The sequence below is a fragment of the Bubalus kerabau genome, chromosome 12 (assembly GCF_029407905.1).
Source record: "Bubalus kerabau isolate K-KA32 ecotype Philippines breed swamp buffalo chromosome 12, PCC_UOA_SB_1v2, whole genome shotgun sequence".
NCBI classification, from domain to species: domain Eukaryota; kingdom Metazoa; phylum Chordata; class Mammalia; order Artiodactyla; family Bovidae; genus Bubalus; species Bubalus kerabau.
Genome location: NC_073635.1, coordinates 21907990 through 21935090, shown reverse-complemented (window position 1 = coordinate 21935090; position 27101 = coordinate 21907990). Strand labels below are relative to the sequence as shown.

Genomic DNA, 27101 nt, shown 5'->3' with positions numbered 1-27101 from the left:
TCAGAGCAAGCTCTTTGGCATAAAGGGGGACATACCAGTTCTTCACCTCGAAGAGTGAGGTTAGGAAAGACCCTTAGAAGCCCTGAATTGTGTTAGTCACTCAGTCATGTCCAACTCATTGTGATCTCTCAGACTGTAACCCTCCAGGCTCCTGTGTCCATGGAATTTTCCAGGCAAGAATACTGGAGTGGGTTGTCATTTCCTTCTCCAGGGATCTTCCCGACCCAGGGATCAAACCTGGGTCTCCTGAATTACAGGCAGATTCTTGGCTGCCATGCTGGACCAAAACCTCCTCCTGCCCTTTGGGATAGTTGAGTTCATCCTTGGATACAGGACAGTTGTTTTTCTAGATGGAGTTTTAGTGGTTTAGTTTACATGGCACCCTTGTGGTAATTGACCTCAACAGGTGTGAAAGGGATAGTGAAAGTCGCTCAGTTGTGTCCGACTCTTTGTGACCTCATGGACTGTACAGTCCATGGAATTCTCCAGGCCAGAATACTGTAGTGGGTTGCCATGCCTTCCTCCAGGGAATCTTCCCAACCCAGGGATGGAACCCAGGTCTCCCACATTGCAGGTGGATTCTTTACCAGCTGAGCCACAAGGGAAGCCCCAATAAGTGTGGATACCAACAAAAAAATCTAATTCATTCAGTTGCCAATTGTCCACGACTGGGGACCCCCTTTCTGTTTGACAGAGGTGTGCCCCTGGCAAGCCACATGAGGCCGGCAGTCTGGTCTAGCTTCATGTCTGTCGGTGAAAAGCAGGTCAGTGATGGAGAGGAGGCTGCTGTTCCCGATTCTCTGTGTGTCGGGGCACCAAGGTGACAGCTTTTGCAAGGACATTGTGGAAAGGGTGAATCCTCGTGAAGTGATGTTTGCATAGCAGTTCACAGGATCGTTCATTAGATGTATATTGAAGACCTACTAGGTGTCGCACACATGTCTTCCACGGTTGCTGCCGGAAAGGCAGGAGGAGCAGATCCGCCCGCGCTCACTGGGACTCCCCCAGCACTGCATTCCGCGGAGACAGGGTATGTGGCCCCCTCGTGCTCTGCTCTGATGCCTGGAGTCCTGTCTTCTCCACACTGTGGGGGCCAGCTCTGGTCGAGCGAGGGCAAACCTCTCAAGCTTGATGGAGCTGATGACCCCTGAGTTCTCATCTAGCTATGTGACCTTGAGCAAGTTCTTAACTCTTCTGATGCTCCGTTTTCTCATCTGTGGAATGGGCACGATACTCCTTACCTGGTGAAACATGACCGCACACCCACAGCGCTGATGGGGAAGGTGTGCCCACTTCCTGCCGCTCTTGACTCCCACCGGAAAGCCCTTCCTTTCTGGACTTCCTCCCCTTTCCTCCTGCCCTGGGATAAGGGGGAGAGACTGGGCTTGGAAGTCAAAGAGACCAGTTTTTAAATAGAGTCACAGAAGCCTCATTGCAAATCCGTTCTACCACTCGGTAGCTAGGGGGCTTTGAGCCTGTGAACCATCTGACTCTCAGTTCTCTCTGTACCTTCTGGGGAGCCAGGGGATGGCATGCAGTGACGTGAGGAAGACCCTGGCAGGGCGCTGGTGACTTGCCTCTGGTTCCAGGTGACCCGTCTCCCATCCCATGGACTCCGACTTGCTGCAGAGGGGCTCCTTTGAGTACCAAGGCAGGTTTGAGTGTGATGCGTCCGAGAAGCAAAGTGATAGGAAAGAGAAGCCCCGTATCTCATTGTAACCCCTGGAGCAGGAAGCGCTGGCGGGATCACCCTGCTGGTGAGTTAGCAGAGGATCAGCGCTGCCAGGGATGATCCTGCCAGCAGGTCCGCACTGAGCGGGCGGTGTGCAGTCCTCCTCCATCTTCACTTCCACCTCCTTCTCTACACACACACCCCCCACCCGCCGTCACTGTCAGCACCCTCTGCACTCAGGTCCTTCCCCTCCAGAGAGCCAGCTGGGAGCATCCCCGAATGCTGCGGTACCAGCATTGAGGTCTCTTTAAAAAGCGTGTTTGCAAATGGAGCCATGCTCATTCAGGACAGGTTCCTGGAGGGACTTTATGTACGGAAGTGCGGAAGTGCGGATGTTTTTGCCCCAGGTCCTGTCTGGATCAGCCAGCTTCCCGTCTCCCCCACCCCTGGAGCTGAACTCTCTCAAGCAACAGAATGGTAGAAGATTACAGACCTGTCGCATCGTAGCCCAGCACTGGGGGCAAAGGGGCAGAGCACCACAGCCCCCATCGAATGCCTTGACAGGGCCACCTCATTCCCTGAGTAGGGGAATTTGCTGTTACACCTGATTGGTTGGATGTTTGGTTCTGTATTTTATTTAAATGTTTGATCTTTTTAATTCCACAGAGAATGAAATGTGAGTTATGTTTTGAGTATAATAGGGCTTCCCTGGTGGCTCAGCTGGTAAAGAATCTGCCTGCAGTGCAGGAGGCCCAGGGTTCATCCCTGGGTCAGGAAGATCCCCTGGAGAAACGAATGGTGACCCACTCCAGTATTCTTGCCTGGAGAATCCCATGGATAGAGGAGCCTGGTGGAAGACAGTCCATGGAATGTTTCCAGGCAAGAGTATTGGAGTAGATTGTCATTTCCTCCTCCAAACCCAACATCTGACACTCGGGAGTAGCTCAGTAAATGATACCTTCTCTCCAGGCCCTGCATCTTCCCAGCTGTGCATTTGCAGGCAAGCCTCTTAACCTCTCTGAGCCCGGTCCCCTCATCTGTGAAATGAAAGATGTTTCCGTCTGATCCTGGCTGACAAGGCCGCACCTGCAGGCTGACGGATGACAAAGCCGCGTCTAGAATCCAGTCTGACCGAGGTCACTGCAGCCAAGGTGACACACACGGAGGTCGTTAATGGGTGCTGAGGCGATCCTGCCGCAGATTTTTCTGATAAACTCTGAATAAATTAGATCTGGTTCCCAGAACTTTGTTGGCAAGCAAGAACCATGCCGAGAGGTGCGGAGGAGGCACGGCATCAGTGCATTTCTGAAATTGCCAGCAGTGGTGAGTTGCAGCTCTGAGAAGTGCCCTAGCCTTGAAGCATTGGTTGGGGAGGGGTGGGGGTGGGGGTTCTGAGATCACGTGACTTGTTGGAGCCCAAAGTGAGCCTTGTGGGTGGTCTGTGCTTGGCTCAGGGCGGCCCTGGGCGGGCGGCTGCGGGCGCAGTGTCCTGCCGTCTCTCGGTGCCCCTACTTCTGCTCCTAACTGAGGAAACTTCAGCTTTTCCTCGTGCACAGGATGTGTTTTCAACACAATATGTGTTTGAAAACGTCAGAGTGGATGGAGTCCCTGATACAACCAACGAGTCATGGCAGCAGAGCCAGGGGACACACAGGGAGAGCGGAGTGGGCGTGGGTTGGGGTTGCCTCGCACCCCACCCACCCTGTCTCCTTGCCAAACTGGATTTTTCCTCGCCTTTTGGGGGTGGGGGTGGGGGACGCTTTGTGTGCAGAGGGGCGGAGCCACATTGCAGAGGGCCCTGGCTTTTTGTCTTGACATTTGGGATATCCTTAGAGACCTCGGGGCTCCTTGGAATGAAAGCATTGACCTCCAGGTGAGATGTCCGGTCTTGTTTATAACTGGTGTCTGAATAAAGGAAACCTCGTGGGAAGTCTTAAGCGACTTATCTTAGAGCAATAATACTCAGAAACAGTAGGCAGAGGGTCGAGTGGACTAAAGTATGGGTCAGGAGAACAAGGAGATGGCGGCTCGGTGCCTGGCAACCCTGACGTGCTGATAGCCACATCTGGTCAGCAGCTCCTCACCTCCCTCTCCTCCAAGGACATCTCATTCACTGCTGCACCCCCAGCACCTCCAGTAGTGCCCAGCACACAGTAGGAGCACAGCGAGTGTCCCCTGAATGCCCGGATGGGTGAATGATCTACCAGCTCCTAATACAAGCTTCTCCTCTCGCTGATATGCCTGCCCCCACCCCCCATCTCACCCTCCTCAGGCACACCGTGACATTTTATTCCCCAGAACGGCTCTGGGTCCACAGCCCCCTTCACCTCTGGGCACGCCTACTGTGGGCTACAGTCCACAGCGTCCCAGAGAGTCAGACACAACCGAAGCGACTTAGCACACACGCAGGCCTAGCACTTGAGTGCTTTTCTGCTCCTTTCCTTTATCAGCACATCTCACTGGTGTTCAAGTCCCCGCCCTGTCTGCATTTCGAGATCACCCTCCTGGCTGAACTACAGATCAACCTCCTCACTGGTCTCTCAGCCCCATCACCACCCCACTGGTCCAGGTTTTTCCAAATGATTTGACTTCATGTCACTTTGCAGCTCCATGTCCTCCACTCCCTTTACCTTCCTAATCAAATGCAAATGCCCTGAGGTAGATTGGAAACCTTCCCTGTTCTCAGGTCCTGGTTCCAGTTGTATCTCTCACTTATCTGTTGGAGGACCTACGCTCAGCCAAATGGGGGGCTTTGCCTCTCCCCAAAACCACCCTGAGCTTTTCTTCCCTGAATCTTTTCCTGTAGGATTTTCTTTTTGATTGAAAAGCCACTCTGCCTGTCAAAATCCTGCCCATTCATTCATTATACAACGCCGCTACACCTCCTCCTGGAAGCATTCCTTGATTTCCTCAGGACCCCTCCCTCCTCTGGGCGCCTGTACCTCTTTGTGCTCCCCTGGTGGCCCCTCTCACACACTGATTTGTATTGGCTCCTGGGTACCCATCTCATCTCCCTGATGGGGCGTGAGGTCTGTGCTGGTGAGTTAGTGGGGGGCTGTTGAACAGGCCAGGTGAGAGGACAATGCAGGTGTTGACACGGGGATGGAGAAGAGGGAAGAATGCAAAAAAATTAGGCCAAGAGAGAGTCCCTGGATGTACCAAGAGGACAGAAGTGGCACGGGTGACTGAAGATTTGGTGCCTTTAAAGATGCAAGGAAATGAGAGGGCAGTTTGGAAAGAGGACTTCGTTTATGCTCCTGAACTCTCTGCCAGTCACTTCCAGGGTGTTTGGTAGCTGAGTGGAGTCCCCAGAAGGTGGTGTTGCAGACAAAACTGCCGGGTCCTGGTTGCAGTTTGTCCATTAAACAATTTAAGCCTGAGAGCAGGGGCTACACTTGTTTTTCAAAGGCACCAGGTTCCAGAAATCCCGGACAGCAGACTGAGCCAGAAGCCACCCACTTGTCTTACCAAGATTCCCCCTTGGATACATGCTTTGATACTTTTGGTCATGTATTTGGAGGGATAGCTGGTTGCTAACATGTCTTATTTTTTAAATTTTTAATTGGAGGATAACGATGTTTTATCGGTGTCTGCTGTACAACAAGTGAGGCCGCTGTAAGGATACATATATCCCCTCCCTCTTGAGCCTGCCTCCCTCCCCACTCCCACCGCATCCCTCTGGGTCATCACAGAGCACCAGGCTGAGCGCCCTGTGTCCCACAGTAACTTCCCGCGAGCTGTTTCACACGAGGCAGTGTATACACGTCAAAGCTACTCTCTCAATGCGTCCCACGCTCCTTCCCCTGCCATGTCCAAGTCCGTTCTCGACATCTGCACCTCTATTCCTGCCCTGCAAATCAGTTCATCAGTACTGTTTTTCTAGATTCCCTGTATATCTCGATTCTAATGTCCTCCTATCACCATTAATCCTGAGTTATCTTCTCCTTTAGGACTCTCGGTTGATTTAGCAGTTTCACTGAGTTCTTTTAAACAGACTCAATGGAAACTCATTTCATCAGAAACCAGGATGTGGCACCCTGAGCCACACTGGAATTGGCGCTCAGTGAACTTGAAGGCGGGAGAAGGCAATGGCACCCCACTCCAGTACTCTTGCCTGGAAAATCCCATGGACGGAGGAGGCTGGTAGGCTGCAGTCCATGGGGTTGCTAAGAGTCAGACATGACTGAGCGACTTCACTTTCACTTTCCACTTTCATGCATTGGAGAAGGAAATGGCAACCCACTCCAGTGTTCTTGCCTGGAGAATCCCATGGACGGAGAAGCCTGGTAGGCTGCAGTCCATGGGGTGGCACAGAGTCGGACACGACTGAAGCAACTTAGCAGCAGCAGCAGCAGCAAACTTGAAGGCATGGTGGTGTTCATTAGAGGTGGTCACTGCTGTCGGTGACCTGTCCTGGCCCAAGCAAAGTCAGTGGGAAACTGAGTCACTGTCTTAGAGGGTGTTCATCACCCCGACTGCTCTCCTGGGACGCAGGGGAATAGGGGCGGGCATCCCAATCCCTGGCTGTGGCTTGGGTGGTCCTTATTAGCACTGAGGGATAAAGAGGCCTTCACGTGGGTCATTCTGGTGACTTCCCTCCCAGTGAAATCCCACAGCCCAGCGTGGCCCCAGCACCTCACACTTCCCTGAGCAAACAGGCTCTAAGGAAGACTGGGCTGAAGACTCTCCAGCCACCGCTTATAAAAAGAATGGCGGCTGGACCGCCTGCTTCACAGTCCCCGGAGGAGTTGGTTGGAAATGCAGATTCCCAGGTCACGTTGGCAGAGATTCTGACTTCCTGGGTCCAGAGTGGCCAAAGGGAATCTGAGAATCACGTGTCCCAGGGTGAGAGCGAAAATGAGCCTGAGCCCTTGGCGGTGGTGATGCAGAGGCTGGCGCCAGTGAAGCCGGGCTGCAGACGCGCTCAGGAGTGAGGGCGGGTTTATTTGTCTCCCGTGGCGGCTGATTCCCAGTCCACGGGACACACCAGGTCTCCCTCCTTCATCGTTTCTTCAGTTCTCTATTTGAACTCCGGGGCTGGGGGCCGGGGAGTGTCTGAGATAACAGGGAAGCCACATGCCTAACATGACTTAGCAGCTAAACAACAACACCCCTTCCCTGACAGTGGAGGAGAATAATGGTGATGATGATAAGGGCCAACACTTACAGAGCATTTATCGTGTAGCAGACCCTGTGTTAGGTGCTTTACGTGCCTTATGACATTTAATCATTTTAACAAGTCTCCTAGGAGAGTCTTATAATTATGCTCGTGCCTTAAGTGAGGACATGGAAGCCTCAGGGATGAAGAGTTCAGCTGTCAACGCTGGAGAGTGTGGAGTGGGCTGTGAGCCCTGGCCACACCCAGGGGACAGGTCCTCATGCTCTCCTCTGGGTGGTCCTGAGGGATGTTCTTGCCCCAGCCCCCTCTCTCAGCCTTGCTCCAAGGCAGGAGGCTTGCGTGACAGGGGCTCCTGTGTCACTGAACACCTGGCTTACACGTGTGGCCAGGTGGCACCATCTGTCACAAGCTCGCAGAGCAATGAAGGATCTTTTTAGGATGCTGATCACTTTATCATCCTGGTAACAAGCCCAAGGCCGGGAATAGAGATGGGATTTATCCACTTCCTGTTTTTCTATCATGTATCAGCAACAAATTTCTTCCTCAACCCCCACTGTAAACTGGGAACTAAAACAGATACGGATAGATTAATGGCATTCTCCCTTTAATCTGCCACATGGCCAGCGCTGTGTCCCTCATGATCCACAGATCACCCCAGGACTTGCCAGGCTCAGCTGCAGAATGAAATCGCAGAGCATCTTGTTCAAAAAGCTGGGATAAAACTGTTCAAGGTATTGAAAGAGAAAGCTTTTCCCTTTCTTCTGCAGTCTCTTTGGATCTGTCATAGTATTTTTCATTTGCTATTTAATGTCATTTTAAGTAAACAAAAAAAAATTTTTTACTAACAATTTTAAGTTAGTAGCATAGGAACTTCACTGGCGGTCCAGTGGCTCAGACTCCATGATCCCAATGCAGGGGGCCCAGGTACAATCTCTGGTCAGGGAACTAGATCCCACATGCTGTAACAAATACGTATTTAAAAATAAAGTTAGTAGCATAAATTTTATCATTCACCTTAGTATTATATAATGACAGATTTTTGTGGGGGTTTTTTGGCTTGTGGGATCTTAGTTCCTTGTCCAGGAATTAAACCCAGAATCCCAGCAATGAGAGCACTGAGTTCTAACCACTGGACTGCCAGAGAATTCCCTATAATGACAGTTTTAAATGCAATTATAAGAGCATTTAATGCAGATGTAAAATCACCAAAATGACACTATTTGTGTTTCATAGCTCTTACATGTGTATGTATTTCGTTTTTACCAGAACAGCATAAATAATATCATATCAGATACTATGAGATATATGGGTTTCCCTGGTGGCTCAGACAGTAAAGAATCTGCCTGCAATGCAGGAGACCTGAGTTTGGTCCCTGGGTTGGGAAAATCCCTTGGAGAAGGGACTGGCAACCCACCCAGTATTTTTGCCTGGAGAATTCCATGGACAGAGGAACCTGGCAGGCTACAGACATGGCTGAGCAACTGACACTTAACACTATGGGATGTATAACCCATAAATAAATGGAAGGGAAGAAGAAGACTTCGTGATGAAGATTCCTTAAGTGATAAAGCGAGTTGTCAGAGAACCTTATGCAGGGCAGGGAGGAGCCATCTGCGGTGGGTACAGGCGCCCAGGAAGCACAGGGTAGATCCTGCCTGGCTCTGTGAATGCCAGTGGCTCCTGGCATCCTGGCCCTGGCAGAGCAGCAGCTCATGAACTCCTTTTCTAGAAGCTGTCACTTTGGAGAGGTTGTGCAGGAAAGCTGGGCCTTGGAATTGGCAGCCAGATCAGAAAAGACATTCAGCTGTCTCAGAGATGCAAGTCCTGGCTTGAATTCCTGCCTCTGGTGTGGAAGCCCCGCCAAGTGAAGACCTCCTCCTACCCCCTGCCATCATCTGCTGTCTTGATAGAAAGGGCAGATTTCATGCAACATGTAAGTAAACTGCAGTGGGAAGGAAAGGAGAGTCTCTGTGTTCTCACCCACACACAGTCCTCCTTACAGCCTGCTTTGTGTTTCTGCTCTTCACGTTCCTGGCACTGCTGCTGTCCATGGCCTTCACAGGTGAGCTGCTGGATGCCCTCGGTCAGCCAGGGGATGATGGTGCTTCATCTTTAAACAGAAAATGTTTGATGAGAAGGTCCTGGCAGTCCAATGGTTAGGACTCAGCGCTTTTACTGCTGTGGCCCGGGCTTCAGGCCCCAGTCGGAGAACTAAGATCCCACAAGCCACATGGCACAGTCGGAAAGCAAAACGAAACAAAAACCCCAAAATGTGTGCTAGGAAGAGCTGATGATTTTCGGACACATATTCAGTTCAGTTCAGTTCAGTCGCTCAGTCGTGTCTGATTCTTTGCAACCCCATGAACCGCAGCATGCCAGGCCTCCTTGTCCATCACCAACTTCCAGAGTTTACCCAAACTCATGTCCACTGAGTTGGTGATGCCATCCAACCACCTCATCCTCTGTTGTCCCCTTCTCCTCCTGCCTTCAATCTTTCCCAGCATCAGGGTCTTTTCAGATGAGTCAGCCCTTCGTGTCAGGTGGCCAAAGTACTGGAGTTTCAGCTTCAACATCAGTCTTTCCAATGAACACCTAGGACTGATCTCCCTTAGGATGGACTGGTTGGATCTCCTTGCAGTCCAAGGGACTCACAAGAGCATATTTGTCACTCAGAATTACTTGCTGAACGTTTTGAAAGGACAGAGTGTCAGACCCTGCCCTGGGGAACACTGAGGACAGATATCTGCTTTTTAAAAGCTGTTTAGTTGGCTCCTGTGTCTCTTGCCCAGGTTGGGAGTCACTGGACCAGAGGTTTCCCTTCCCAGTCCCTATGCTCCTATGTGGAGCCCTATGAAAAGATGAATCTCAGGCTGTGGTCATCGTCAGCACTCCATGCATTCTTTTACTGAATGAACACACAAATATTTCCATTAAATGATCTCAGTTACTCAGAAGTTGGAAGTGTGAGGAAAGGTTGAGGAAGTGGGAGGGTTTGATCCCTGGGTCGGGAAGCTCCCCTGGAGAAGGAAATGGCAGCCCACTCCAGTATTCTGGCCTGGGAAATCCCATGGACAGAGGATCCTGGCGGGCTACAATCTATGGAATCATGAAGAGTCAGACATGACTGAACACACAGGCACGCAGAGGCGATGGCTGCGTATCATTGTGGATATGTCAAATGTCACTGAATTGTTCCCTTTAAAATGGTTCATTTTCTGTTACGTGAATTTCATTTCAGCTTTTTTTTTGTTTGTTTACAAAAGCAACAATACAAAACAGAAATGAATACAAAAACAGTACTCTTAGATTTGTATCGAGTGAAAGCTAACAGCTTGACAGGAAATAAAAGAACAAAATAAAATTTTCAAATTCGGACAGAACTCGTATAGCCAAGTAGTCTGGGGCCATCTAGTGTCAGGGCAAACAGTTCAGCCACTTCAACAGGCCCTGAAGTTGTCATTGTTACAGGACAGTTCGAAAATGAACATGTATTATGTGGCTCTGCTTTAGCAAGAGTTTATAAGGTATAAGATGTACCCTGCTTAAGAGTCCCCCGTAAGAAAATGTCCCATGCAAAATCTTTCAGTGAAAGACAGAGGTTTTTTATCAAGTCAAAAGGCTGCGATTCAGTTATCTAAACAGCAAACTGAAAAAATTCACCCGCTAACATGACTGCATAAATGAGACAAGACCCCACAAAGCCAGTTGCCATAGAGGTTATGTTAAAATCACTACATCCACCACCAGAAGTGGGCATCGGGGAATTACTGCTTAATAGTTATAGACTTTCTGTTTGGGGGTGATGAACGAGTTTTGGAAATTGATAGTGGTGATGTTTGCACAAGTTTGTGAATGTAATTAGTGCTGCATTTAAAATAGCCCCCCAAAATTGTATGATATATATTTTATCACAATAAAAATAGTAAAAATACTTTTTAAAATTTCTATAATATGCCCCCCCAATCACTATATCTAGCAGTTCTACCAAATGTACTGGGGAGACTTCTAAAGCCCAAAGAGGGTAATTGTGGTACTGCAGGTCAGACAAAATCCCGAGGTCCCAGGCAGCACATGAGGCACACGGGGGAGGAAAGATGTTTTTAATAAATTTATTAGGATCCTTTTAAGCCATCTGTGTGCTGATTGACTCTCCTGTGAGCAGCAGCTGTTTTTATTCATTAGCAGTGAGCAGGTATATCAGTCATTACTCATGTTCATTTCACAGCTGGGTTTTGAATGGAAAGGCAGTTCCTACCCAACAACGTTGGCATCCAGCATTTAAAGGTCCTTGTGTGAAAAGGTTGTCTTGAGATTTGGAAAATATTTCCATCTAATAATGTCTTCAGTTAAACTAGAGATGCCAAGAAAGGCAGGCCTCTGTAGGCTGATGACCGAGATACACACAATGTGTGTGTCTGATTTTGCTCTGGGACCCTGAATTTGCAGGTCTCTGAATACCTAGAAATCTTTATTTATTTCAATGAAATAAGTCATAAGAAAACGGTTTACTCCCTCTGTTTAAGTACCAAAGCCTTCATGGGAAATGAAAATGTCAAATCAAAGCTAAAACTTTAAATGTCATTAAATAGAAGTCTTCAGTTCTACAGTGAGAATCCACTTTCGTGGGTTCTGGTGACAAATGCATTGGTCAGAGTAACTTTATGCCGCAGGAACAAATCAATCCTGGAACCTCAGTGACTTAATATTACAAAAGTTTGTTTCTTTTTAAAATTTTTAATTTTAATTTTATACTGAATCAGTTCAGTTCAGTTGCTCAGTCGTGTCCGACTCTGCGACACCATGAACCACAGCACGCCAGGCCTCCCTGTCCATCACCAACTCCCGGAGTCCACCCAAACTCATGTCCATCGTGTCAGTGATGCCATCCAACCATCTCATCCTCTGTCGTCCCCTTCTCCTCCTGCCCTCAATCTTTCCCAACATCAGGGTCTTTTCAAATGAGTCAGCTCTTTGCATCAGGTGGCCAATGTATTGGAGTCTCAGCTTCAACATCAGTCCCTCCAATGAACACCCAGGACTGATCTCCTTTAGGATGGAATGGTTGGATCTACTTGCAGTCCAAGGGACTCTCAAGAGTCTTCTCCAACACCACAGTTCAAAAGCATCAATTCTTCGGCGCTCAGCTTTCTTTATAGTCCAACTCTCACATCCGTACATGACCACTGGAAAAACCATAGCCTTGACTAGACGGACCTTTGTTGACAAAGTAATTTCTCTGCTTTTGAATATGCTATCTAGGTTGGTCATAACTTTCCTTCCAAGGAATAAGCATCTTTTAATTTCATGGCTGCAGTCACCATCTGCAGTGATTTTGGATCCCAGAAAAATAAAGTCAGCCACTGTTTCCACTGTTTCCCCATCTATTTGCCATGAAGTGATGGGACCAGATGCCATGATCTTTGTTTTCTGAATGTTGAGCTTTAAGCCAACTTTTTGACTCTCCTCTTTCACTTTCATCAAGAGGCTTTTTAGTTTCTCTTCACTTTCTGCCATAAGGGTGGTGTCATCTGCATATCTGAGGTGATTGATATTTCTCCCGGCAGTCTTGATTCTAGCTTGTGCTTGCTCCAGCCCAGCGTTTCTCATGATTGTACTCTGCATATAAGTTAAATAAGCAGGGTGACAATTTACAGCCTTCACGTACCCCTTATCCTATTTGGAACCAGTCTGTTGTTCCATGTCCAGTTCTAACTGTTGCTTCCTGACCTGCATTCAGGTTTCTCAAGAGGCAGGTCAGGTGATCTGGTATTCCCATCTCTTTCAGAATTTTCCACAGTTTATTGTGATCCACACAGTCAAAGGCTTTGGCATAGTCAATAAAGCAGAAATAGATGTTTTTCTGGAACTCTCTTGCTTTTTAAATGATCCAGTGGATGTTGGCAATTTGATCTCTGGTTCTTCTGCCTTTTCTAAAACCAGCTTGAACATCTGGAAGCTCATGGTTCACGTGTTGCTGAAGCCTGGCTTGGAGAATTTTAAGCATTACTTTACTACCGTGTGAGATGAGTGCAATTATGCGGTAGTTTGAGCATTCTTTGGCATTGCCTTTCTTTGGGATTGGAATGCAAACTGACCTTTTCCAGTCCTGTGGCCGCTGCTGAGTTTTCCAAATTTGCTGGCATATTAAGTGCAGCACTTTCACAGGATCATCTTTCAGAATTTGAAATAGCTCAACTGGGACAGTTCTGTGAAGACCTTTAAGACCTTCTAGAACTAACACCCAATGCATCATATTACCATTGGTTAAATAGGCCTAGAGACAAAGGCCTGAGAACAGTTGAGAGAAAACATTGCCATGGGAAGAAGAATCACCATAAGAAAGGGTGTGAGTCTGGGCTGATTTGATAGTTTTCCAATATGGTGGCGAAGGATATGTGAGTAAACTCGTGTCCCACCTGGGGGGGTTGGGGGCGGGGGTGGGGGTGGGTCGGGTGGTGAACTAGTCAATGGTGATCATATGGTTGCTGCTGCTGCTAAGTCGCTTCAGGCGTGTCGGACTCTGTGTGACCCCAGAGACGGCAGCCCACCAGACTTCCCCATCCCTAGAATTCTCCAGGCAAGAACACTGGAGTGGGTTGCCATTTCCTTCTCCAATGCATGAAAGTGAAAAGTGAAAGTGAAGTTGCTCAGTCGTGTCCGACTCTTCGCGACCCCATGGACTGCAGCCTACCAGGCTCCTCCGCCCATGGGATTTTCCAGGGAGGAGTACTGAAGTGCCATTGCCTTATCCGGATCATATGGAGATGATACATACAGCACCAGGTTCTGCACACGGACGAAGAGTTCTCTGCCTGCTCCACGCTGCCCTGTGGGCCCTGGAAGCAGAGTAAATGGGACCCTTATATTACACAGTGGATACACTGTGGGAATGTGACCCATAAATTGGATCTTATTTTTAAATTATTTTTTGAAATTTTGGCTACGCTGGGTTTTTGTGTGCGGACTCCTCTCTAGCTGCGGTGCTCAGGCTTCTCATTGTGGTGGCTTCCCTTGTTGCGGAACATGGACTGTAGATGCATGTGGACTCTGATGCCTTCTGGGCCCTCGAGCACAGGCTCAGCAGTTCTGGTGCAAGGGTTCAGTTGCTCCGCAGCATGTGGGATCCTCCCTGACTAGGGATCCAACATGTGTCCCCTGCATTGGGGGGTAGATTCATAACCACTGGACCACCAGGGAAACCCTGGATCTTATTTAAGCCCATCAAGACACCTGGATATTTAAAGGGATCCTTCAGATCCTTTGGTAAAATGCATCATTAGAAATATGGGTCGTCATTTGCTGGCTTTTCATAAAAGCAGAGCAGACCTGTAGCCAGTTAGTACCCAGACAAATGGTACAGTGATGTCTGGCCCCAGCTCTGATGTCCTGTGGACTGCCATTCCATCAGTCCACTAAGTACCCTGAAGACTGGATGGCTTGGGAGACTGGGCAGATTCTCCAAGCAGGGGATCAAGCTTCAGTTTGTGTGATTAACATGTTGGCTTTTGCAGATGTTAGTTTCATTTTCCTGATGGGCATCATGTTCTTGAAAGCATTTCTCTCAACCTTCCGTTCTCTGCCCTATGCAGGAATGAAGTTTATGGAGGACCGTCCCATACAGTCCCTCGTTCCTCTGTACTTGCTAGTGGGTGGGATCACCAGGGCCTTAAAAGTAAAAGTCTATGGGTCAGTTGTTTGTAGTTTCTATTGAAATTTAGCTTACAGGCATCATGGAGTGCAGCCTTTAACCCACTCCAGTATTCTTGCCTGGAGAATCCCATGGACAGAGGAGCCTGGCGAGCTACTCTCCATTGGGAGTCACAAGAGTTAGCGACTAAACCACCACCACCACTCACAGAACAGCTTCCTCCTAAGCGCAGGGTTGTTGAAACAGTAGGATCAGGTTTTTCCAGGTGAGGAGTATTCACCCAAAGCTTCCCTCCTTTGCTCTGAGTTCAGTGTGCTAAGCTGAGGCTTTCCTCTGACAATCACTGATGCAGAGAAATTACCCACTGCCAGTTACTTATACCGTTGAATTCAGTCGTAATGATGACCTTTCTCTCTGCTTCTTTTTTAAAAAGTTTCTTGTGTCAGGCAGTACAGATTGCATCTGGTTAAAATGTGTTTGATTTTAGCAGTTCCTAATGTCTGTTTTTAACCATAGCTCCTAGTTCTCAACTGACTAGCATGGGATTCGTTAGCTGCAGTCATCAGTCAGACATTAAACTCTGATGTTTATGGGCGAAGTCTGTGACTCTCAAGTTTATGTCAGTCCAGAGAGCTGATTTGCTCTTGGGTAGTATTGACATATGGTGAAACAGGAATAGTGATGGAAAAGGAAATATCAAAGGTCCTGCGTAGCCTGCAGTTAAGTTTTCAAAATTCCTAGCCCACAGAAATGTCACGGCTGCCAAAAGCACCTTAGGTCTAAAATACCTGAGGCCCACCTCCATTTATCAATGACCTTTCCCAACCATCCAAGCTTTCCATATCAAAAGCTGCAAAATACAAGCATTCATTTTTCCAACTTCCTTCTGGTGCTTGGGTCCTTTAAAAGAGGCTTCCCGGTGGCACTGGTCATGATATTAATCTGAGACATCAAAGGAATGTCTTCAAGATGGCTGTCCTCATATGCAATCAGTAGCTACATGCTCTGCTCTGTCTTGGGAAATGTATATGATTTAGAGCCTTTTTGGTTTGAGTCCACCTCACTATTAAACGCCCTCCTCTTTTGGCAGCTGTCTGCTGCGCAGTCTTAGTGTGTGCGTGCTCAGTCATATCCAACTCTTTGCGACCCCACAGACTGTAGCCCACCAGGCTCCTCTGTCCATGGGATTTCCCAGGCAAGAATACTGGAGTGGGTTGCCATTTCCTTCTCCAAGGGATCTTCCGGACCCAGGGCTTGAACCCATGTCTCTTGCATCTCCTGCATTGGCAGGCAGATTCTCTACCACAGAACCACCTGGGAAACCCATTGGGCAGTGTTCTGGAATGCATAAATACACGATCGTTTCTCTTAACATCCCGATGAAATCTACCTGGGGCTCTGTTTAGCTCCAAGGAGACCCAAAGGCTCTTGGATCAATAGGGCTGCATATCCCCTGTGGCCCTGCAGTGTTAGGGGAAAGCTCTGATGGACTGAGTGCCATAGAGATGCTCAAAACAAGGGCACAGTTTTCAGCAGTAATTACCTCTGCCCCACCCTCTCTCACCGGACTACCTCATAATCAGGCTGCAAACTAGAACTTTCCTTTAGAGATGTTACCATCCATGGAGTCTGTTCCTCTTAATAACAGCAAACTTTGTCTTATGAAAGTCAGCTCAGAACCCAAAGGTAATTTATTTTAATGAACAAACGAGAGCCCTAATAAGCAGCATTGATTTTTTTCCCTGGCAATCGAAAACTGTTTGAAGCCAAATTAAATTTTTGTGCTCATCATAGCGAGGCAATAGACAGTAAGTCCATAACCATGAGAACAATAGCAAACAGGTCTATAGAATCCCCTGACAGGTTTACTAGTGAGGCCCATGTTTTCTGTTTAACCCCTTGGAACACTGCATCCTCTCTGAAATGAATCACCATATTGGCACCACCATATTCCATGGCACCACCTTATTCCATGGTGTTGAAGAGAAGCTGCAGAGAAGAGCGTGGACATTTCCCAGGGTTACCTAAGAGAACTGACAGTCATGACCCATTAGAAGATCAAGAAGTGAATTTAGTAGGTTGTGACCACTTAAAAGGGCTTTCCAGGTGGCTCAGTGGTAAAGAATCTGCCTGCCAATGTAGGAGACGGGGGTTTGATCCCAGGATCGGAAAGATCCCCTGGAGGAGGAAATGGCAACCCACTCCAGTATTGCCTGGAGAATCCCATGGACAGAGGAGCCTGGCAGGCTATAGTCCACGGGGTGACAAAGAGTCAGACATAACTGAGCATGCACGCATGATCACTTAAAAAAAAAAAAAAAACCAGAATAGAAAATATTAGCATGCCAAGTAAGTATTGTGTGATATACAAGCACATGTGTGTGTTTGGTACGTTGACCAAGTAATTTACCTTCCAAACTGGACACTGTTGAGCTGTTGCAAGTACAGGGGATCTCTGATAATAATCACGCCAGGAGAACAGCATAAACCGGGACTCCCTGAGCCAGTGAGGACATTTGGTTACCTGATTGCTAGGCTGTGACGGGAAGTGTATTTGTTATTGAGTGCCATGTTGAAAGAATCTGAAACACTGATTTAGTGGCCATTTCTCTACTTAACAATCCTCCCCCTCATCTTCCAGGCCTCCACTTCTCAGTAACAATCGCTACCACCCGGGAGGGCTTATTATGTGCCAGATGCCATGCTAAGGGCTTGGCCCTCGTTCTGAACTCATTCAGTTCCCACCTCACCCCTTTTGATGCAGACTCTTGTATCAGAAAGGATTTTTTGAACATAAGGAACAAAATTTCCAGCTAACCTGAAAGTTAATTTGTTAGAAGGGCTGTTAGGAGGCTGGTGTGAGAGGAAGGAACCAGGCAGCTCCAGAAAGCCTGGGCCTAGGGACTGGCCAGGTGCTCTGAGCCAGCAGTGAAGTGATTGAGCCCCAGAGGGTTTCCCTCTCCGGGCACCAGGTGCCTACCAGCCCGTCCTGGGAGGGCGGCCAGGTCCCTGGATCCTGGGTGCCAGGCAGCCCCAGGGCGGGGAAGGCACCTCCAGGGAGGATGGTGCCCCAGATACACCCTCTGTACATGTGATTATGGAGGAAGCTCCCCAGAGGCTAGGGCCCTGCTCGGAAGGGAAAGGGTGCTGAGTAGCTGAACCCTGAGCTGCGCTGTCAGCTCCAAGCTTACAGATGAGGAAACCGAAGCCAAGAGGTTGCTTTTCTTGGGTTTCTATGGCAGCGATGGCCGAGCTCCTGTGCCCCCATGCCTGCCCTACCTCCTAGTCTTCTTCAGCCACCCTGCTCCTTCCAACTGGGTTTCCCCTGTTGCCCAAACGCACCACCCTTCATCTTTGCCATCCACTTCCCATTCCTACCTTTCTCTTCTCACTGGGGTTCGGAATATACCCCTTCTTCCAGGAAGCCCTCCCTGAATGCATCAGCTTTATCCAAGTAGCTCTCTAGACCCCTCTGAGCCCTCACTTCCCTTTTCTTATGGAAATGTTCTGCCTCCCAGCCAGGCTGCAAGTCTTATTCCTAGAAAGGCTCATAAATAAACAATTACTGTAGAATGTGAGAGACAATGGTAGAAATACATACTTAAGAATCATGGAAACCCAGAGGAGAGATTTCTAACCCAGCAACTGATTGAGTTGAGGAGGCCCAGTGGAGCTTCTCATGAGCCTGGAGTTCAGGAATGGAGTTGCAGACTTGGGTGCCATCCGTCTGTAGGTGGGTGGTGTTACTCAGGAGTCATGCCGTCGGCCTGTGGGTGGTGTTACTTGGGGGTCATGCCGTCGGCCTGTCGGTGGGTGGTGTTACTCGGGGGTCATGCAGAGTGAGCGCATAGGACCTGGGCACATCTGAGAGTCCATAAGGGCAAGCTGCTGGGAGAGTTTGCTGGTTTCTTCAATGCCTGCAAAGATCTTACCAGCAAAACGCTGAGTATCCTAGCAGACTCAACAAATGCTTGCCCACCTGGGTCTGGGAAAGGCACTTTTGCTCTTTTCAGAGTGAGGACTTTGTACTCATAAGAGTTTTCAAAGGTTTTTTTTTTTTTTTTTGGAGGGGATAAGGCAAAGAATGGGAGAGCTTTTCAAATCACAGTTGCAGTTCCAGTGACTGTGAAGAGAGCGAGGCTTGTTGTTGTTACTGCCGCTCCTGCTGGGCTGTTATTCAGCCACGGGCACCTTGAAGTTATAGAAAGAGCACGGACTTTCAAACAAGACACATTTTCTCTCTCCTTGCTATGGTGGCTTTTGTTATGAGAAGAAGAGTGCTCTTATTTAATGAGTCTGGCTGCCTTTGGGGAACATTAAGGAGCATCTTTCTCACCCCCAGATCAGCTGGGTTTGCTCTGTCGGGTGGGGGTGCACAGCATCCCAAAGACAGCTGTGAAAGCTGCCAAGGTCAAAGAAGTAGATTCCCCTTGGCACTGGTCCAGACCGCTAGCCGGGCATCGCAGACAGAGTGTCCCTTTCTCAGTGTCTTCTCTGCTCCTGCAGATCCTTCACTGGGCCTTGCGTCTGCTTCTTTCCCTGGTTATCTGTGTGTGTGTGTGCTAAGTCACTTCAGTCGTGTTGCCTGACTCTGCAACCCCGTGGACTGTAGCCCACCAGGCGCCTCTGTCCATGGGATTCTCCAGGCAAGAATACTGGAGTGGGTTGCCATGCCCTCCTCCAGGGGATCTTCTCGACCCAGGGATCGAATCCATGTATCTTACGTCTAACCTGCATTGGCAGGCGGGTTCTTTACTACTAGCGCTACCTGGAAAGCTCCTGGTTATCCGCGTACTTCTCTGATTTGCTGATGGTATAAACCAGTGGTGTGTGTTTTTTGGCTGGGTTGCATGCGATTTCACTAACGTAGATGTTTTTGGTCTCTGAGTTTTAATTCTACACGGTAGCAAATCTGCTTAATGCCAGGCTAGGGTTTGGAAGTCTTCTGTAAATCCATTTGTTTGGAAGTCCACGATGACACAACAGCCACCGCTATCATACCCTCTTGACGCTGTTTTGAGATGAGGTTCCTGGGAGCTGTGGTACCATGTCAGGGTGTCACCCCTGGGGTAGGGGGAGCCCCTGTGCTTTAGAATTCTAGATGAAGATTCTGTCACGTGTCACAGCCTTTGTCTAGTTTTACGTGGAGCTGGGCTGCTGTGTGTGTGCACACTTTATAATCAAACCAATTCCTGAGTGGCCACCAGTGTGGGACACCTCCCTTTTTCATAAATGTCGGCTCAAATAAAGAGGGGCTCATTCCTCCCCATGACTTTAAGAGAAAAGGATGCATGAGTCCCATGGAGCATCCTCATTGAGTTTGGGGGCATCTGTCTCCTGGAATCACGTTTGGTCCTGGTTTCCTCCTGGGTTAAGAAGAGGGTGCTATCTGCGCCCTCTGCTGGGAAAAGAAGGGAGAGCCTTTATTCCACCCCAGTCCTGGGTATTTTCTAACTTTCTTTTCGAGTCAGAGAGGAAGATCAGAGGGTTTGCAACTTGCAATTCCTGTGCTCATCTGTGGTGCCCATGCCATTTCTGTTGTGTCTCCACCTCGCTGTCTCTGTGCTAGGTGCCTGAGAGGGCCTGTGAGCAGGCAAGGTGTTCCATGGATGAGGGACCCAGACAGTTGCTCTGAAACAAATGGATCCCAGAGAACTCCTGTGCATGAATGCATGGAAGGGACCCTGGGTGACTCAGGTGATGTGTTCACCCACACTAGCAGGCTTTGACTGGTAATGTATTAGGGCCTCCCTCAAGGGATGGTGCGGGCTTCCCTGGTGGCTCAGACGGTAAAGAACCCTGAGACAAGAAGATCCCCTAGAGAAGGGAATGGCTACCCACTCCAGGATTCTTGTCTGGAGAATGCCATGGACAGAGGAGCCTGGCGGGCTGCAGTCCATGGGGTTGCAAAGAGTTGGACATGACTGAGTGACTAACCCTTTCACTTCACTCAAGGCATGGTGATCATGGTTGACACATTTCAGGAAAGAAGTTCACGGTCATGGCAAATGGTCCACGACGGTGGTTCTCTGAAAGTCTGGCTTAATCCAGAGACGATGTCCACACTGTGTAGGAAGTGATGGCTGCAGGCCTTTGAACTGATTCTGTTAGTACCATTTCCCTCATCTGGGCTCTTGATAGAAGAAGAGCATGGCAAGCTCACAGTAGTGATGGCTAGTAAGGCCTAGAGGGCGGACATTCTATTAATACACTGCTTATACCTTAAGTATCTATACCTATGTACTGAAGTATATATACCTATGGACTTCCTGGTGGCTCAGCAGTAAAGAATCCTCCTGCGATGAAGGAGCCGCAGGAGATACGGGTTCGATCCCTGGGTCAGGATCGCTGGAGGAGTGCATGGCAACCCACTCCAGTATTCTTGCCTGGAGAATCCCATGGACAGAGGAGCCTGGTGGGCTATAGTCCATGGGGTTGCAAGGAGTCAGACATGACTGAGCGACTTAGCATGCACACACATATATATGAAGTGTAGGTATTCATATATACTGAAGCGCCAAGGCGGACCCAGAACACGGCCACGCATCCCTGCCGAGCATCCTAAGGCAATGGTATTCTGGGGAAATGAACACAGTAACAGCTGAACTTTCTGGATGTTATGAAAACTCAAAGAAGAGATCCACATGGCAAGGAGGGATAATCAGACTTTCTCTTCTGAGAAAAGTCTGCAGCAAAAACAAAGTATACCCTGAAATCACTTAATTCTTTTTGCTACATTGAAAAAAAAAAATCTTGATCCTACTCCTTGCCTGATCTATCGAGATGGCAGCTAGACACAGTAACATGGGATTATTCCACTGGGGTCAGCCACACTGGTGGGTCTCAGACCTCAGCCAACATCAGAACTACCCATGGGTTTGTTCAAGAGGCAGAATCACAGCCCACAGCTATTGTCATGGGTGGGACCCCACTGATTCTGATTCCGTGGGTTAGAGTACCACATGTGTGCCCCCAGGCCACATAAGGGGCACACACTGACCCAGGACAGCCCCAGGCTGGCAGTGACCGTGAGGGTAATAAGACTTTACTTTCAGTATTTCACATCGTTTCCATCTGGTTTAGCGTGAGATGAAGCAGAGTAGCCAGTAACTTCCATTTTTGTGTAACTGTATCTTGTGCTTCGGTTTCCTTGTGGGCGTCTTCATGGTGAAGAAATGAACTTGGGACAGTTTGTTCCTCAGGGCCTCCCCTGAGCGCCCCCAGGGAGAGAATCCTCCAGGCCCTGGGACTCCGAATGTTCTTAAACCAGTGGGATCCCCATGGGTGCAGACTTTGCACTCGGAAGACAGTGACTATCAGTGGCCTGTTGTAGGCAGATTTTGCTCCACAGAACTCATAATCCTCAATCAGATGGAGGGGTTTGTAGTGGAGATTCTAGAAAAATGAATTGACAGAAAATTCTTCTTACTGATTCTAGTGGTCATTTTTCTTTTCATGATTATAAAGTAAGAAGAAAACGCATCTTTCTTAGAGATTGAATTTCAGTATTCTGTTTTCAGGTCAGCTGGTATCATAGTAGCCAGGTTATCTTGACTATCTTGGGAGACAGCATTTTGCTCTTTAACAAAAGAGAAATAGGAGGTGGAAATAGGAGGGGTATCAGTTCAGTTCAGTTCAGTCGCTCAGTCGTGTCCGACTCTTTGCGACCCCATGAATCCCAGCACGCCAGACCTCCCTGTCCATCACCAACTCCCGGAGTTCACCCAGATTCACGTCCATCGAGTCAGTGATGCCATCCAGCCATCTCATCCTCCGTCGTCCCCTTCTCCTCCTGCCCCCAATCCCTCCCAGCATCAGAGTCTTTTCCAATGAGTCAACTCTTCACATGAGGTGGCCAAAGTATTGGAGTTTCAGCTTCAGCATCATTCCCTCCAAAGAAATCCCAGGGTGATCTTCTTCAGAATGGACTGGTTGGATCTCCTTGCAGTCCAAGGGACTCGCAAGAGTCTTCTCCAACACCACAGTTCAAAAGCATCAATTCTTCGGCTCTCAGCCTTCTTCACAGTCCAACTCTCACATCCATACATGACCACAGGAAAAACCATAGCCTTGACTAGACGGACCTTTGTTGGCAAAGTAATGTCTCTGCTTTTGAATATGCTATCTAGGTTAGTCATAACTTTCCTTCCAAGGAGTAAGCGTCTTTTAATTTCATGGCTGCAGTCACCATCTGCAGTGATTTCGGAGCCCAAGAAAATAAAGTCTGACACTGTTTCCACTGTTTTCCCATCTATTTCCCATAAAGTGATGGGATTGGATGCCATGATCCTCATTTTCTGAATGTTGAGCTTTAAGCCAACTTTTTGACTCTCCTCTTTCACTTTCATCAAGAGGCTTTTTAGTTCCTCTTCACTTTCTGTATATTTAACATATATTCCAATATTTTAAATTGGAATATAGTCGATTTAGAATGTTAATTTCTGCTCTGCAGCAAAGTGATTTATAATATGGCAATATTTCATTCTTTTATATGGCCGAGTGGTATTCCACTGTGTATGTGTATCACATCTGCTGATGGACATTTAGGTTGGTTCCATGTCTTGGTTGTTGTTAATAGTGCTTCCATGAACATAGAGGTGCCTGTATCTTTTTTATTTATATTTTTGTCCAGATACATGCCCAGGAATGGGATTGCTTGATTACATGGCAGCTCTATTTTTAGTTTTTTGAGGAACCTCCATAATGTTTTCCATAGTGGCTGCCCCAGCTTACATTCAGGTGGTGAGTGTTTTCAGATACAATCTTCTATTGTTTTCTCTGGAACAGTTTCTTAAATCAGTTATAAAGTTTAAAATTTTCTTACTGCATTGTATGGAAGTATACTTCCACTTCATAGGAAAAGAAAAGGCAGCTGGGACTTTCTGCTGATTTATACATACCAAGTGTGACAGTAAGTTTCACAAATTTCATCACTCCTGAAGTCTCTTAAAACCCTCTCTTCTGATCGCTTCCTCTTCATTCCATTGGTGAGAAAGGGGTCCCTTACCCTGACTAAGGTGGCCAAGCATTCAGCAGCTGTCATTGAACAGATGAGACTGACAGCCTTTTCTGAGTCACATATACTCACAGCCTGGGGAGGAGGCCATGGCGTGCCATGCGGTGCCACGTGGAGGTTGCATACAGGAACAAAGTAGACACGCAGACACGGAAGGAGTCCTGTAAGAGGGTGGGGTCACCTGTAGATCTGCAGGAGGATGTGATTGGTTTGTGTGAATAATTGCACAGGCTGGCAGGGAAGTAAAGCCCGTTAACTTGAGAGGGTGGGGTGTGGCCATCTGACTGATGGGGGGCACTCGCCGGATGGGGAGCCATCCCCACTGGGCAGCAGGTAGATCTGGTGAAATCAGAGAACTCACAGCTAGGACCGTGGGCCTCTGTGAGGCTCAGAGACGCCAAGGCAGCCCAGGAAGTTTCGGACCTTGCAGTACACCCCCTCCATCCCAGCCTTTATTCGTTGGCTTATTCCCTGGGTTACTTAGTCCTGGTTTCAAGTCTAGATTTGAACTTAAGCACCACAGCGGCAGGGGAGATATAATCAATGATAAGGTATACATTGTCCATGAAATTCAGCCTCCAAGCATCGCTACCCAGGAGAGACTGCTCACTGTCTCCTTCCTGAACAGCTCTGTCCCTGGTTGACAGCGCGGACCTCCTTCTAATGATTTCCCCCCACAACTGCAAAAATCTTGCAGTCTGATTGAATTCTTCCAAGCCAAATTTTTTTTTTTTTTTGCCCTTTATCTCTTCATAGGAATATTTCAGCCTTAAAATGTCCTGTAGCCTGTGCTTTTCCATAGCTGCACACACAAAAAAGGCATTTTGCAACTCAATCTATGGTATATAAGTCTGTTTATAAAGCAGCCAGTTTCTCAGTCCACTGGGCAGGGCGCTGTGGCTCAGCTTCTGGGATCCCAGCCCAGTGGGCCCGCCCCAGCTGCAGCAGGTGCGGCAGCTAATGACTCACACCTGCAGCCTTTCCTGGAGCCCACCATTAGTTGGGTAGAGCCAACTTGTGCATGAGTTACACTCCCATGCACATGCACACATATACACACACGCACACACATACACGGTGACTGTCCATCGCTAAGGACTGATCGGGACAGGAGGACATCCCAGCTTCAGGGCAGGTCCAACTCTGGTGTCATTTATGTTCCAGAGCTCCCCAAGGGGTCAAGCCAGACCTCACAGAAGCCACACCCTTTCCGGGCTTCTTCCTTTTTCCTGTGCTTCCCCCTGTCCTGCATTTGGGTTTCTCCTGAGACCACTCCCCTCAACAAATCACATTAAGTGAAGTTCCTTTGCAGGCTCTGCCTCCAGGAAACCTGACCCAGGACAGAGCCGTGTCTCCACAGCTGAAGGCAGGAGATAAATCAGCAGCAGAGTCCCTTTTATAAGCCCTTTTATTTTCCTAAAATGACTGTTCTAAAACTTTATTTTCTTTATAGAAGTGATACACACTTACGGCTAAACATTCAAGTAGTGTCAAAAGGTATAAAAGCGTAAAAGATTTCAAACCCTACCCTGACTCTTAGTTCTAGTCCCCAAAAAGGTCACCAGCATTCATTTTTTAGTCTCATTTCAGAACATGTTTATGTGTATTTTTTAAGTATGAATATCTGATTTTTATATAATTTCTCTCACATTATTCATACCTCTCTACAACCTGCTTTTTCCCATATACACCATGACTTTCTTTCCATCATCAATGCAAAGAGATCTGCCTCAAAAATGATGAGTAAACTTTTTAAACTCATTTAAAAAGTTAACGTCCTCTGTAACTGGCAGGGTCCATCATTTCTGTGCATCAAAATGGAAACACTAGTAATTTGACATTTTATTTTGCCAAATGAACAACTGAGAGCTCAGTTTGAGAAAGCAGTTGTCATTTCCCCCTCTCGTGCTAAACACGTGAGCCTGACTGAACCCGAAGCCTCTGTGAAAGGACTGAGGAGCCGGTTAGATGAAGACCCACCTGAGGGCAGCTCAGTGGCCCCCAGCAGTGGGTTAAAAATCACGAGAGGGAAACAAGTTGATTTGTTTCTGTTATTCACAGCCACAAAACCACATTCGTATGGGGCAAACTGCCCCTCCAATAGAGAGTGAGACTGTGCGTTTGATTAAGTAGATAACTAGATGCGCTAGGCATGAATACATAATGGAGGTGGGACCGAATATCTCAGGAATTATAAAATGTGTTTTAAGATATGTAACAGCCACAATTAACCACACAGAGAGAGCATCTCACGCCCATTCTGATGGCTACTATAAAACAGCAAAACCCAGAGAATAACGAGTGTTGGGGGAAAGGGTGTAGGGAAATTGGAACCCTTGTGCGCTGTTGGTGGGTGTGGAAAATGGTGCAGCTGTTATGGAAAGCAGCATGGAGCTTCCTTAAAAAATTAAAAATAGAATGCCGTATGATCCTGCTATTCCATTTCTGGTTATATACCCAAGGGAATTGAAAGCAGGGTCTTGAAAAGATATTTGTACACCAGTGTTCACAGCAGCATTATTCACACTAGGCAAAAGGTGGAAACAACAAGTGTCCTTTGTGGGATGAATGGATGGATAAACAAAATGTGGCGTATACATACCATGGACTCGTGTGTGTGCCTGTGTGTGTTCAGCCGCTAAGTCGTGTCTGAGTCTTTGTGACCCCTGTGGATTGTAGCCTGCCAGGCTCCTCTGTCCATGGGATTTTCCAGGCAAGAACACTGAGGTGGGTTCCCATTTCCTCTTCCAAGGGATCTTCCTGACCCAGGAATCGAACCTGCGTCTCCAGCACTGGCAGGCAGATTCTCTACCACAGATGTTTAGTCTTAATAAAGGAAGAACATTCTACATTTGCCACATTAATGAACATTGATGACATTATGCTGAGCGAAGTAAATCAGTCATGAAAGGACGAATACTATACGATTCCACTCAGTGGGAGGTCCCTGGAGCAGTCAGGTTCATAGAGACAGGAAGCACAATGGTGGCTTCGAGGGGCTGGGAGGAAGGGAGAAGACGGAGCTGATGTTTAATGGGCATAGAGTTTCAGTTTTGCAAGATGAAAAGCTCCGGAGATGGATGGTGGTGATGGTGGTACAACAATGTGAACATACTTAATGCCACTGAACTGTACACTTAAAAAAATTAAGATGGTACGCTTTATGATACATATATTTTAACCACCATTTAAAACTACATAAATAAAATCATGCATTCCTCAAACCTTCCCAGGATTAAACAGCTGGCAAGGGCAGGGCCGTTTAATCATTCCATGCCTATGTAAGGGCACATGTGTTCACAGGCTCAAGCCCAGTCTCAGTCTTAGTTGACTGAGACCCATCTTTGGGTCTCTTAACTTAGGGGGTGGGTGTGGAGGTGGGGAGGGTAGCTGGCAGAGAGAACTGTGGGAACTCGAAGCCACCCAGTCAACATAGGAACCAATCAACCAACCCCAAAGAGGAAGGAGATGGTAGGGGAGGTTTCCAGCTCCACGTGCTCAGTCATGTCTGACTCTGTGCTACCCTATGCATTGTAGCCCACCCGGCTCCTCTGTCCATGGGATTCTCCGGGGAAGGATCCTGGAGTGGGTAGTCTATCCCTTCTCCAGGAGATCTTCCTGACCCAGGAACCAAACCCATGTCTCC

The 27101-nt window shown here is 48.0% G+C and overlaps 1 protein-coding gene across 11 annotated transcripts in view; it reads right to left on the bottom strand.

The window, feature by feature from the left end:
- Positions 1–27101, bottom strand: part of CCDC70 (coiled-coil domain containing 70) — an 86971-nt gene that overhangs the window by 48362 nt on the left and 11508 nt on the right. For 2 of the 11 annotated variants that reach the window (XM_055542235.1, XM_055542232.1), the window contains exon 2: positions 8772–8901. The exons of 5 other annotated variants lie outside the window; for them this stretch is intronic. The gene's annotated coding sequence lies outside the window, so the exon portion shown is untranslated. Of the gene's footprint in view, positions 1–2630; positions 2742–7557; positions 7751–8771; positions 8902–13644; positions 14457–20339; positions 20624–27101 lie in introns of those variants that run through there. 4 more of the 11 variants (XR_008700925.1, XM_055542236.1, XR_008700930.1 and 1 more) reach the window with 4 other exon arrangements.